This window comes from Oncorhynchus gorbuscha, unplaced genomic scaffold (genome assembly GCF_021184085.1).
Source record: "Oncorhynchus gorbuscha isolate QuinsamMale2020 ecotype Even-year unplaced genomic scaffold, OgorEven_v1.0 Un_scaffold_595, whole genome shotgun sequence".
Lineage (NCBI taxonomy): Eukaryota > Metazoa > Chordata > Actinopteri > Salmoniformes > Salmonidae > Oncorhynchus > Oncorhynchus gorbuscha.
In genome coordinates, this window is record NW_025745430.1 from 147501 (window position 1) to 161127 (window position 13627).

The 13627-nt window shown below is 44.8% G+C and overlaps 1 protein-coding gene across 1 annotated transcript in view; it reads left to right on the forward strand.

Moving 5' to 3' along the window:
* Window positions 1-7499: 7499 nt before the first annotated feature.
* The window catches only part of LOC124018994 (rho GTPase-activating protein 8-like), a 42612-nt gene continuing 36484 nt past the window's right edge, over window positions 7500-13627 (forward strand). The window contains exon 1 of the mRNA XM_046334318.1: window positions 7500-7639. The gene's annotated coding sequence lies outside the window, so the exon portion shown is untranslated. The remainder of the gene's footprint in view (window positions 7640-13627) is intronic.

A 13627-nucleotide genomic window follows, 5' to 3' on the forward strand; every position in this document is an offset into this window, starting at 1 on the left:
TCTCTCTCTCTCTTTAATCCAACCCTCTCTCTCTCTCTCTCTTTAATCCAACCCTCTCTCTCCCTCTTTCTCTCTTTAAACCAACCCTCTCTCTCTCTTTAATCCAACCCTCTCTCTCTCTCTCTTTAATCCAACCTCTCTCTCTCCTCTCTCTCTCTCTCTCTCTCTCTCTTTAATCCAACCCTCTCTCTCTCTTTAATCCAACCTCTCTCTCTCTCTCTCTCTCTCTTTAATCCAACCCTCTCTCTCTCTCTCTCTTTAATCCAACCCTCTCTCTCTCTTTTCTCTTTAATCCAAACCTCTCCTCTCTTTAATCCAACCCTCTCTCTCTCTCTTTAATCCAACCCTCTCTCTCCCTCTATCTCTTTAATCCAACCCTCTCTCTCTTCTCTTTAATACAACCATCTCTCTCTTCTTCTCTTTAATCCAACCCTATCTCTCTCTCTTTAATCCAACCCTCTCTCTCTTCTTGTCTTTAATCCAACCCTCTCTCTCTTTAATCCAACCCCCTCTCTCTCTCTTCTCTTTAATCCAACCCTCTCTTTCTCTCTTTAATCCAACCCTCTCTCTCTCTTATCTCTTTAATCCAACCCTCTCTCTTCTTCTCTTTAATCCAACTCTCTCTCTCTCTCTCTCTCTCTTTAATCCAACCCTCTCTCTCTTTCTCTCTTTAATCCAACCCTCTCTCTCTTTAATCCAACTCTCTCTCTCTCTTTCTCTCTTTAATCCAACCCTCTCTCTCTCTCTTTCACTCTTTAATCCAACCCTCTCTCTCTTCTCTTTAATACAACCATCTCTCTCTCTCTTCTTCTCTTTAATCCAACTCTCTCTCTCTCTCTTTAATCCAACCCCTCTCTCTTTCTCTCTTTAATCCAACCCTCTCTCTCTTTAATCCAACCTCTCTCTCTCTCTCTCTCTTTAATCCAACTCTCTCTCTCCCTCTCTCTCTTTAATCCAACCCTCTCTCTCTCTCTCTCTTTAATCCAACCCTCTCTCTCTCTCTCTCTTTAATCCAACCTCTCTCTCTCCCTCTCTCTCTTTAATCCAACCCTCTCTCTCCCCTCTCTCTTTAATCCAACCTCTCTCTCTCCCCTCTCTCTTTAAACCAACCTCTCTCTCCCTCTCTCTCTTTAATCCAACCCTCTCTCTCTCTCTCTTTAATCCAATCCTCTCTCTCTCTCTCTCTCTTTAATCCAACCCTCTCTCTCTCCCTCTCTCTCTTTAATCCAACCCTCTCTCTCTCTCTCTCTTTAATCCAACCCTCTCTCTCTCTCTCTCTCTTTAATCCAACCCTCTCTCTCCCTCTTTCTCTCTTTAAACCAACCCTCTCTCTCTCTTTAATCCAACCCTCTCTCTCTCTCTCTTTAATCCAACCTCTCTCTCTCTCTCTCTCTCTCTCTCTCTCTTTAATCCAACCCTCTCTCTCTCTTTAATCCAACCTCTCTCTCTCTCTCTCTCTCTCTCTTTAATCCAACCCCTCTCTCTCTCTCTCTTTAATCCAACCCTCTCTCTCTCTGTCTCTCTTTAATCCAAGCCTCTCTCTCTCTCTTTAAGCCAACCCTCTCTCTCTTTAATCCAACCCCTCTCTCTCTCTCTCTCTTTAATCCAACCCTCTCTCTCTCTGTCTCTCTTTAATCCAAGCTCTCTCTCTCTTTAATCCAACCCTCTCTCTCTCTTTAATCCAACCATCTCTCTCTTTAATCCAACCCTCTCTCTCTCTCTCTCTTTAATCCAACCCTCTCTCTCTCTCTTTAATCCAACCCTCTCTCTCTCCTCTCTCTCTTGAATCCAACCCTCTCTCTCTTTAATCCAACCTCTCTCTCCCTCTCTCTTTAATCCAACCCTCTCTCTCTCTTTAATCCAACCCTCTCTCTCCCTCTCTCTTTCTTTAATCCAACCCTCTCTCTCTCTCTCTCTCTCTCTCTCTTTAATCCAAACCTCTATCTGTCCCTCTCTCTCTTTAATCCAACCCTCTCTATCCCTCTCTCTTTAATCCAACCCTCTCTCTCTTTAATCCAACCCTCTCTCTCCCTCTCTCTTTAATCCAACCCTCTCTCTCCCTCTCTCTTTAATCCAACCCTCTCTCTCTCTCTCTCTCTTTAATCCAACCCTCTCTCTCCCTCTCTCTCTTTAATCCAACCCTCTCTCTCCCTCTCTCTCTTTAATCCAACCCTCTCTCTCTCCCTCTCTCTCTTTAATCCAACCCTCTCTCTCTCTCTCTCTCTCTTTAATCCAACCCTCTCTCTCTCTCTTTAATCCAACCCTCTCTCTCCCTCTTTCTCTCTTTAAACCAACCCTCTCTCTCTCTCTCTCTCTCTCTTTAATCCAACCCTCTCTCTCTCTCTTTAATCCAACCCTCTCTCTCTCTCTCTCTCTCTCTTTAATCCAACCCTCTCTCTCTCTCTCTCTCTCTCTCTCTCTCTCTTTAATCCAACCCTATCTCTCTCTCTCTCTCTCTTTAATCCAACCCTCTCTCTCTCTTTAATCCAACCCTCTCTCTCTCTCTCTCTTTAATCCAACCCTCTCTCTCTCTCTTTAATCCAACCCTCTCTCTCTCTGTCTCTCTTTAATCCAAGCCTCTCTCTCTCTTTAAGCCAACCCTCTCTCTCTCTTTAATCCAACTCTCTCTCTCTCTCTCTTTAATCCAACCCTCTCTCTCTGTCTCTCTTTAATCCAAGCCTCTCTCTCTCTTTAATCCAACCCTCTCTCTCTCTTTAATCCAACCTCTCTCTCTTTAATCCAACCCTCTCTCCTCTCTCTCTTTAATCCAACCCCTCTCTCTCTCTCTCTCTTTAATCCAACCCTCTCTCTCTCCTCTCTCTCTTGAATCCAACCCTCTCTCTCTTTAATCCAACCTCTCTCTCCCTCTCTCTTTAATCCAACCTCTCTCTCTCTCTCTCTTTAATCCAACCCTCTCTCTCCCCTCTCTTTCTTTAATCCAACCCTCTCTCTCTCTCTCTCTTTAATCCAAACCTCTATCTGTCCTCTCTCTTTAATCCAACCCTCTCTAACCCTCTCTCTTTAATCCAACCCTCTCTCTCTTTAATCCAACCCTCTCTCTCCCTCTCTTTAATCCAACCCTCTCTCTCCATCTCTCTTTAATCCAACCCCTCTCTCTCTCTTTAATCCAACCCTCTCTCTCCCTCTCTCTCTTTAATCCAACCCTCTCTCTCCCTCTCTCTCTTTAATCCAACCTCTCTCTCCCTCTCTCTCTTTAATCCAACCCTCTCTCTCCCTCTCTCTCTTTAATCCAACCCTCTCTCCCTTCCCAGCCTGTGCTGCTGTAGTACAGATGATCAGAGCAGATAAAAGACAAAGCTCCTGTCTCTCTGTAACGTCTCCCCGTTGATGTGAACAAGGCAACAGTCTTGCATGTTTATATCATAATGTGTTTGTTTGTGGCTAAATCCTGCCCTCCAGGGCGCCGTGCTGCTCAGTACTCAGCCTTGCAGCTCCACAGTACGCCTGCATCCAAAATGGCACCCTATTCCCTACATAGTGCACTACTCTCAACCCGAGCCCTATGGGTAAAGGGAACAGGGCACCATTTGGGACGCAGGTGGAGCCATTAGAAGCAGCAGCTGTTTGACACAGAGTTTGATAGCAACTCATACATATTCATTTCTGGATTATTGAGAGGATCAGGGAGGCGGAGTCAGACACAAAGACACATTCTGGAAGGTGCTGGTTGTACCCTCTCTCTCTCTGTGTCTGTGTGGCTCTCTCTCTCTATGTCTGTATCTCTCTCTCACTCTCTCTGTCTCTCTCCCTAACTCTCTCTCCCTCTCCCTCTCCATCTCTCTCTCTCTCTCTCTCTCTCTCTCTCTCTCTCTCTCTCTCTCTCTCTCTCTCTGTCTCGCTCTCTGTCTCTCTCTGTCTCTCTCTCTCTCTGTCTGTCTCTCTGTCTCTCTCTCTCTGTCTCTCTCTCTCTCTCGGTCTCTCTCTCGGTCTCTCTCTCTCTCTCTCTCTCTCTGTCTCTCTCTCTCTCTCTGTCTCTCTCTCTCTGTGTCTCTCTCTCTCTCTGTCTCTCTCTCTCTCTCTCTCTCTGTCTCTCTCTCTCTGTCTCTCTGTCTCTCGGTCTCTCTCTCGGTCTCTCTCTGTCTCTCTGTCTCTCGGTCTCTCTCTCTCTCTCTCTCTCTCTCTCTCTCTCTACCTCTCTTACCTCTCCCTCTCTGTCTCTCTCTCTCTCTGTGTCTGTCTCTCTCTCTTTCAACCTCTCTATGTCTCTCTCTCTCTCTCTCCCTCTCTCTCTCTCTCCCCCCCTCTCTCTCTCTCTCTCTCTCTCTCTCTCTCTCTGTCTCTCTCTCTCTCTCTGTCTCTCTCTCTCTCTCTCTGTCTCTCTCTGTCTCTCTCTGTCTCTCTCTGTCTCTCTCTCTCTCTCTGTCTCTCTCTCTCTCTCTCTCTCTCTGTCTCTCTCTGTCTCTCTCTCTGTCTCTCTCTCTCTTTCTGTCTCTCTTTCTCCGTCTCTCTCTCTCTGTCTCTCTCTCTCTCTCTCTCTCTCTCTCTCTCTCTCTCTCTCTCTCTCTCTCTCTCTCTCTCTCTCTCTCTCTCTCTCTCTTTCTCTCTGTCTATCTATCTCTCTCTCTCTCTCCCCCCGTTCTGCTTTTAGCCAGGGCTGAATCAAACACACGCTCCGTTTCAGCTGGATGTCTCCAAACATCAGAAGGGGGAGCTTAGTCATGGTGCAGGTGTGTGTCGGCACGAAGCAGGCGTTGTCAATGGGCTTAGAGCTCTGCGTCTTGCTGTGCTGCGATTGGTCAGAGGACAGTCATGTGCAGCAGGTCTCTGATATCACTGCATCCTCAGGAGCTCAGTACCAATCAGAGAGTGTGGAGGGGGTGGGGGGGTAGCGAGAATTATAGTTTGGCGTGACTGGTATGAGGTGTCATGGGTGTTTGTGTTGAGCTAGTGCTGATGGTTTTGGAGAACAGTCCCCAGGCTAGATGGTAAGCCAATAGGAAGCCAGCCATTCAAACACACTACTGAGCACTGTGCTGTTCCTCTATTGCGCCACCAGGTGTCAGGCTTTCTCTACATTTTTACCCCAGCCAGCTCTGAGGAGCATCAGAATGTCATGAGGTTCAACGTATTCCTGTCATGTAGTAATCTGAAGAGGACAGAGGACGGCCAGACGACATTATTCTGAAGAGGACAGAGGACGGCCAGACGACGTTATTCTGAAGAGGACAGACGACGTTATTCTGAAGAGGACAGAGGACGGCCAGACGACGTTACTCTGAAGAGGACAGAGGACGGCCAGACGACGTTATTCTGAAGAGGACAGAGGACGGCCAGACGACGTTATTCTGAAGAGGACAGAGGACGGCCAGACGACGTTATGATGAAGTTTTTAGGGGTCTCTACTACACTACATTGGTTATGAGAAGTGTCTGATGAAGGGTTTAGGGGTCTCTACTACACTACATTGGTTATGAGAAGTGTCTGATGAAGGGTTTAGGGGTCTCTACTACACTACATTGGTTATGAGAAGTGTCTGATGAAGGGTTTAGGGGTCTCTACTACACTACATTGGTTATGAGAAGTGTCTGATGATAGCTTGTCTGTCTGTCTGTCTGTCTGTCTGTCTGTCTGTCTGTCTGTCTGTCTGTCTGTCTGTCTGTCTGTCTGTCTGTCTGTCTGTCTGTCTGTCTGTCTGTCTGTCTGTCTGTCTGTCTGTCTGTCTGTCTGTCTGTCTGTCTGTCTGTCTGTCTGTCTCTGATTCAGCCTGCAGTCTCAAAATGCTTTCAGGGGTTTTTGAACTTTCTTAACCCAGCTAAGGGGGCATCAACTAGTCCTGACTCACCGCTGCATCCCAAATGTCACCCTATTACCTATATAGTGCACTACTATAGACCAGAGCCCTATTCCCTATATAGTACACTACTTTAGACCAGAGCCCTATTCCCTATATAGTACACTACTATAGACCAGAGCCATATTCCCTATATAGTGCACTACTATAGACCAGAGCCCTATTCCCTATATAGTGCACTACTATAGACCAGAGCCCTATTCCCTATATAGTGCACTACTTTAGACCAGAGCCCTATTCCCTATATAGTACACTACTTTAGACCAGAGCCCTATTCCCTATATAGTGCACTACTTTAGACCAGAGCCCTATTCCCTATATAGTGTGGTATTGATCCTATATAATGGAGAACAGAGGTAGAGGTATGGTATTGATCCTATATAACGGAGAACAGAGGTATTGATCCTATATAACGGAGAACAGAGGTATTGATCCTATATAAAGGAGAACAGAGGTAGAGGTATGGTATTGATCCTATATAACGGAGAACAGAGGTAGAGGTATGGTATTGATCCTATACAACGGAGAACAGAGGTATTGATCCTATATAACGGAGAACAGAGGTAGAGGTATGGTATTGATCCTATATAACGGAGAACAGAGGTATTGATCCTATATAATGGAGAACAGAGGTAGAGTTATGGTATTGATCCTATATAATGGAGAACAGAGGTAGAGTTATGGTATTGATCCTATATAATGGAGAACAGAGGTAGTTATGGTATTGATCCTATATAACGGAGAACAGAGGTAGAGTTATGGTATTGATCCTATATAATGGAGAACAGAGGTAGAGTTATGGTATTGATCCTATATAATGGAGAACAGAGGTATTGATCCTATATAATGGAGAACAGAGGTAGAGTTATGGTATTGATCCTATATAAAGGAGAACAGAGGTAGAGGTATGGTATTGATCCTATATAATGGAGAACAGAGGTAGATATGGTATTGATCCTATATAACGGAGAACAGAGGTAGAGTTATGGTATTGATCCTATATAATGGAGAACAGAGGTAGAGTTATGGTATTGATCCTATACAACGGAGAACAGAGGTATTGATCCTATATAATGGAGAACAGAGGTATTGATCCTATATAACGGAGAACAGAGGTAGAGATATGGTATTGATCCTATATAACGGAGAACAGAGGTATTGATCCTAGTGCGACACAAACACAGAGTTACGCAAACAAACGTACAGTCAATAACACAATAGAAAACAAATAGAACATAAAAATAAAAAAGTCATTATGAAATACACTGGAGCCTATTGAGGGCTTCCTCATCATTGGTCATAGAACACTTCCTGCTTTCAAACTCTTTTAGCATAAATATAATGATTCAGGAAACCTGAAGTCATGCTGAGTACGTTGTCCCTTGAGACAGCATGTAACTGCAACAGATGGAGATGTCAGATATCTAAATGAGCCCTTCTTGTCCCCTGAGACAACACATGGAGATGTCAGATATCTAAATGAGCCCTTCTTGTTCCCTGAGACAACACATGTAGATGTCAGATATCTAAATGACCGCTTCTTGTCCCCTGAGTATAGATTGAAATATGTTCTGTCTTTTACACATTCACTTCCTTGTAATCGGGGGAGAAGAAGGATATGACAGAGGACTTACTTTCGTTTTCTTACTATTTTAATTGCTACATTTTTTTCATGTCGGACTACTGATTTGATTGAATGCCGCAGGAGGACTCTGTTTGAGCATGCGCAGTACCCTGTCAGCATGGAGTTGAGGAAGTTTTGTGCCAGAGGCACCTGAGCGTAAATTGTCTCTTATTCAAACCACTACGGGAACGTTTCTACACACGGTAAGGTTCAAACGTCATTGTTCGTCGAAGGATAATGTCATTGTTCATGTTGTGTTTCGGTCAAAAGAAGTTATAAAACAGTCTCTAACTCAAACGAACGTTGTTTTATCAGCTATTAAGGACTTGTGTCCAGGTGAGTTGAGAATCAATCGCGCGGAATGTTTCCGTCCTTCCGGTCGTCTCGTCCGTTTTACCGGATTTAATAAAGGACGCTTCAGTTCCAGTTCTGGACTCGTCTTGTTTTCTAAATGATTAACAACCTGCAGTAGATATGTTAAACTAAACTGAAACAACAGTAGCAGATGTAATATGATCTGCGTGTGCTGCTTAGGCCACGTGTAGTTATTCTGTTTTATGAGAAAACATTGGAAAACTTTTGCACCGAAGTAAAGTAGGGTTTTATATTCACACATTCATCAGACATTCGCCGAAAAGCCATTTTAATATGTAAAAATCAATAACTAATTCACCTTTAGTCACAGAATCCTTAAGCTGTTTTAGTTTATAAATGTCTAGTATACTTTTACAACTTTTTTTTTGTTCTGAGTAGAAATTCCCGTTGTGACTTGATAGAAATACACACAATCTATAAAATGCCATTTTAAAGCGTTATAAATCAATAACTAATTGGCTGTTTGTCACAGAGATGGTTCCATTGAGCTGCGGATGACAACGAAGGACTTCAACAAAGCCAACATAGAAAATGATTGGAAAAGGGGCCTCTGCTGTTAAATTAGAGACTTATAAATACATTACCGTTGTGCCTTGTAACTACTTTAAAATGCAGAACCGTTGTGCCTTGTAACTACTTTAAAATGCAGAACCGTTGTGCCTTGTAACTACTTTAAAATGCAGAACCGTTGTGCCTTGTAACTACTTTAAAATGCAGAACCGTTGTGCCTTGTAACTACTTTAAAATGCAGAACTGTTGCACTAAAAATACAAACACAAATACAAATATATATATGTATACAAATACAAATACAAAATGGATTTGGCATACAATTTAAGATGGTAAACGTTGTACAGTTTTATGTAAACATTGTCTAATTTCCTATAGAACAAATTGCATTGAAATTAACATTTATTTTAAAGCTAAATGCATATTTTCCCTTTTTTTCTGAGACAATCACTGAATTAGTTATTTATTTCTACATCTTCAAATTCAATATTTGAGCTTTTATGAATTTCTATCAAATCAAAACGGGAATTTTTCCCTTGAAACAAAAGTTGTAAAATTATACTAGACATTTTATAGAATAATCAGACCTAGTTTGATGTTTCTGTGACAAACGGTGAATTAGTTAATTTTTACATTTTTAAATGGCTTTTGGTGAATGACGGTTGAATGACGGTTGAATGACGGTATGTCTGGTGAATGTCTGGTGAATGTCTGGTGAATGTCTGGTGAATGTCTGAATGTCTGGTGAATGACGGTTGAATGACGGTTGAATGACGGTTGAATGTCTGGTGAATGTATGGTGAATGTCTGGTGAATGTCTGGTGAATGTCTGTATGTCTGGTGAATGTCTGGTGAATGTCTGTATGTCTGGTGAATGTCTGTGAATGTCTGGTGAATGTCTGGTGAATGTCTGGTGAATGTCTGGTGAATGTCTGTATGTCTGGTGAATGTCTGGTGAATGTCTGTATGTCTGGTGAATGTCTGGTGAATGTCTGTATGTCTGGTGAATGTCTGTTGAATGTCTGGTGAATGTCTGTTGAATGTCTGTATGTCTGGTGAATGTCTGGTGAATGTCTGTATGTCTGGTGAATGTCTGTATGTCTGGTGAATGTCTGTATGTCTGGTGAATGTCTGTATGTCTGGTGAATGTCTGGTGAATGTCTGTATGTCTGGTGAATGTCTGGTGAATGTCTGGTGAATGTCTGGTGAATGTCAGTTGAATGTCCGGTGAATGACTGTTGAATGTCTGGTGAATGTCTGGTGAATGTCTGAATGTCTGGTGAATGTCTGGTGAATGTCTGGTGAATGTCTGGTGAATGTCTGGTGAATGTCTGTATGTCTGGTGAATGTCTGGTGAATGTCTGTTGAATGTCTGTTGAATGTCTGTTGAATGTCTGGTGAATGTCTGTTGAATGTCTGTCGAATGTCTGGTGAATGTCTGGTGAATGTCTGGTGAATGTCTGGTGAATGTCTGGTGAATGTCTGGTGAATGTCTGGTGAATGTCTGAATGTCTGGTGAATGTCTGTTGAATGTCAGAATGGCTGAATGTCTGAATGTCTGGTGAATGTCTGTATGTCTGGTGAATGTCTGAATGTCTGGTGAATGTCTGGTGAATGTCTGGTGAATGTCTGTTGAATGTCAATGTCTGTTGAATGTCTGTCGAATGTCTGTTGAATGTCAATGTCTGTTGAATGTCTGAATGTCTGGTGAATGTCTGTTGAATGTCAGAATGTCTGAATGTCTGGTGAATGTCTGAATGTCTGGTGAATGTCTGGTGAATGTCTGGTGAATGTCTGGTGAATGTCTGGTGAATGTCTGAATGTCTGGTGAATGTCTGGTGAATGTCTGAATGTCTGGTGAATGTCTGGTGAATGTCTGAATGTCAGAATGTCTGGTGAATGTCTGAATGTCTGGTGAATGTCTGGTGAATGTCTGGTGAATGTCTGGTGAATGTCAGAATGTCTGGTGAATGTCTGAATGTCTGAATGTCTGGTGAATGTCTGGTGAATGTCTGGTGAATGTCTGGTGAATGTCTGGTGAATGTCTGTATGTCTGGTGAATGTCTGGTGAATGTCTGGTGAATGTCTGGTGAATGTCTGGTGAATGTCAGAATGTCTGGTGAATGTCTGAATGTCTGGTGAATGTCTGAATGTCTGGTGAATGTCTGGTGAATGTCTGGTGAATGTCTGGTGAATGTCTGGTGAATGTCTGGTGAATGTCAGAATGTCTGGTGAATGTCTGGTGAATGTCTGGTGAATGTCAGAATGTCAGAATGTCTGGTGAATGTCTGGTGAATGTCAGAATGTCTGGTGAATGTCTGGTGAATGTCAGAATGTCAGAATGTCTGGTGAATGTCTGGTGAATGTCTGGTGAATGTCTGGTGAATGTCTGAATGTCTGAATGTCTGGTGAATGTCTGGTGAATGTCTGGTGAATGTCTGGTGAATGTCAGAATGTCTGGTGAATGTCTGGTGAATGTCAGAATGTCTGGTGAATGTCAGAATGTCTGGTGAATGTCTGGTGAATGTCTGGTGAATGTCAGAACGTGTGAAATACAAAACCAACTTTACCTTGATGACATTTACTGACTTATGTTGCTACTTGGATCAAAAATACCAGGAGTCACACACAGAATGATTTAACATGAAACCCTTTTCCAGCATGCGATGTAGATTATGAAAAGATGATTCTAGTTTAGTGGGATCATTTCCGTCAGCCCTGTCAACAGGTATTGTACAATTTCTGTACCTTCAGGGATTTGTAACGCACCACTGAGCGGATGTTAAACCTGCCTACAGTTCATTCCAGATCATGTGATATAACCGAAGACGTTGCGTGTCCGTTACAGGGCGGTGCCCGTACAAACCGCCGCCACAGTGTTGAACTAACACGTGGACCAGACCGTGTGTTTTTTTTTGTCCAGACGCCAACAGGACACGCAGGTGGACAAAACGGGATTAAACATTGGGTTGTTAATTTACCTGAAATACACAAAGTAGGATTAGTTAGCTTTTCCTACAGCAGGGCTCCTCAAGCCTCTTCCTGGAGAGATACCCTCCTATAGGACAGGGCAGGGCTCCTCAACCCTCTTCCTGGAGAGATACCCTCCTATAGGACAGGGCAGGGCTCCTCAAGCCTCTTCCTGGAGAGATACCCTCCTATAGGACAGGGCAGGGCTCCTCAACCCTCTTCCTGGAGACATACCCTCCTATAGGACAGGGCAGGGGTCCTCAAGCCTCTTCCTGGAGAGATACCCTCCTATAGGACAGGGCAGGGCTCCTCAAGCCTCTTCCTGGAGAGATACCCTCCTATAGGACAGGGCAGGGCTCCTCAAGCCTCTTCCTGGAGAGATACCCTCCTATAGGACAGGGCAGGGCTCCTCAAGCCTCTTCCTGGAGAGATACCCTCCTATAGGACAGGGCAGGGCTCCTCAAGCCTCTTCCTGGAGAGATACCCTCCTATAGGACAGGGCAGTGCTCCTCAAGCCTCTTCCTGGAGAGATACCCTCCTATAGGACAGGGCAGGGCTCCTCAACCCTCTTCCTGGAGAGATACCCTCCTATAGGACAGGGCAGGGCTCCTCAAGCCTCTTCCTGGAGAGATACCCTCCTATAGGACAGGGCAGGGCTCCTCAAGCCTCTTCCTGGAGAGATACCCTCATAGGACAGGGCAGGGCTCCTCAAGCCTCTTCCTGGAGAGATACCCTCCTATAGGACAGGGCAGGGCTCCTCAAGCCTCTTCCTGGAGAGATACCCTCCTATAGGACAGGGCAGTGCTCCTCAAGCCTCTTCCTGGAGAGATACCCTCCTATAGGACAGGGCAGGGCTCCTCAAGCCTCTTCCTGGAGAGATACCCTCCTATAGGACAGGGCAGGGCTCCTCAAGCCTCTTCCTGGAGAGATACCCTCCTATAGGACACACACAGAATGATTTAACATGAAACCCTTTTCCAGCATATGTAGATTATGAAAAGATGATTCTAGTTTAGTGGGATCATTTCCGTCAGCCCTGTCAACAGGTATTGTATAATTTCTGTACCTTCAGGGATTTGAGCACCACTGAGCGGATGTTAAACCTGCCTACAGTTCATTCCAGATCATGTGATATAACCACGTTGCGTGTCCGTTACAGGGCGGTGCACTTGCCCGTACAAACCGCCGCCACAGTGTTGAACTAACACGTGGACCAGACCGTGTGTTTTTTTGTCCAGACGCCAACAGGACACGCAGGTGGACCGGGATTAAACATTGGGTTGTTAATTTACCTGAAATACACAAAGTAGGATTAGTTAGCTTTTCCTACAGCAGGGCTCCTAGCCTCTTCCTGGAGAGATACCCTCCTATAGGACAGGGCAGGGCTCCTCAACCCTCTTCCTGGAGAGATACCCTCCTATAGGACAGGGCAGGGCTCCTCAAGCCTCTTCCTGGAGAGATACCCTCCTATAGGACAGGGCAGGGCTAGGACAGGGCAGGGGTCCTCAAGCCTCTTCCTGGAGAGATACCCTCCTATAGGACAGGGCAGGGCTCCTCAAGCCTCTTCCTGGAGAGATACCCTCCTATAGGACAGGGCAGGGCTCCTCAAGCCTCTTCCTGGAGAGATACCCTCCTATTCCTCAAGCCTCTTCCTGGAGAGATACCCTCCTATAGGACAGGGCAGGGCTCCTCAAGCCTCTTCCTGGAGAGATACCCTCCTATAGGACAGGGCAGTGCTCCTCAAGCCTCTTCCTGGAGAGATACCCTCCTATAGGACAGGGCAGGGCTCCTCAAGCCTCTTCCTGGAGAGATACCCTCCTATAGGACACACACAGAATGATTTAACATGAAACCCTTTTCCAGCATGCGATGTAGATTATGAAAAGATGATTCTAGTTTAGTGGGATCATTTCCGTCAGCCCTGTCAACAGGTATTGTATAATTTCTGTACCTTCAGGGATTTGTAACGCACCACTGAGCGGATGTTAAACCTGCCTACAGTTCATTCCAGATCATGTGATATAACCGAAGACGTTGCGTGTCCGTTACAGGGCGGTGCACTTGCCCGTACAAACCGCCGCCACAGTGTTGAACTAACACGTGGACCAGACCGTGTGTTTTTTTTTGTCCAGACGCCAACAGGACACGCAGGTGGACAAAACGGGATTAAACATTGGGTTGTTAATTTACCTGAAATACACAAAGTAGGATTAGTTAGCTTTTCCTACAGCAGGGCTCCTCAAGCCTCTTCCTGGAGAGATACCCTCCTATAGGACAGGGCAGGGCTCCTCAACCCTCTTCCTGGAGAGATACCCTCCTATAGGACAGGGCAGGGC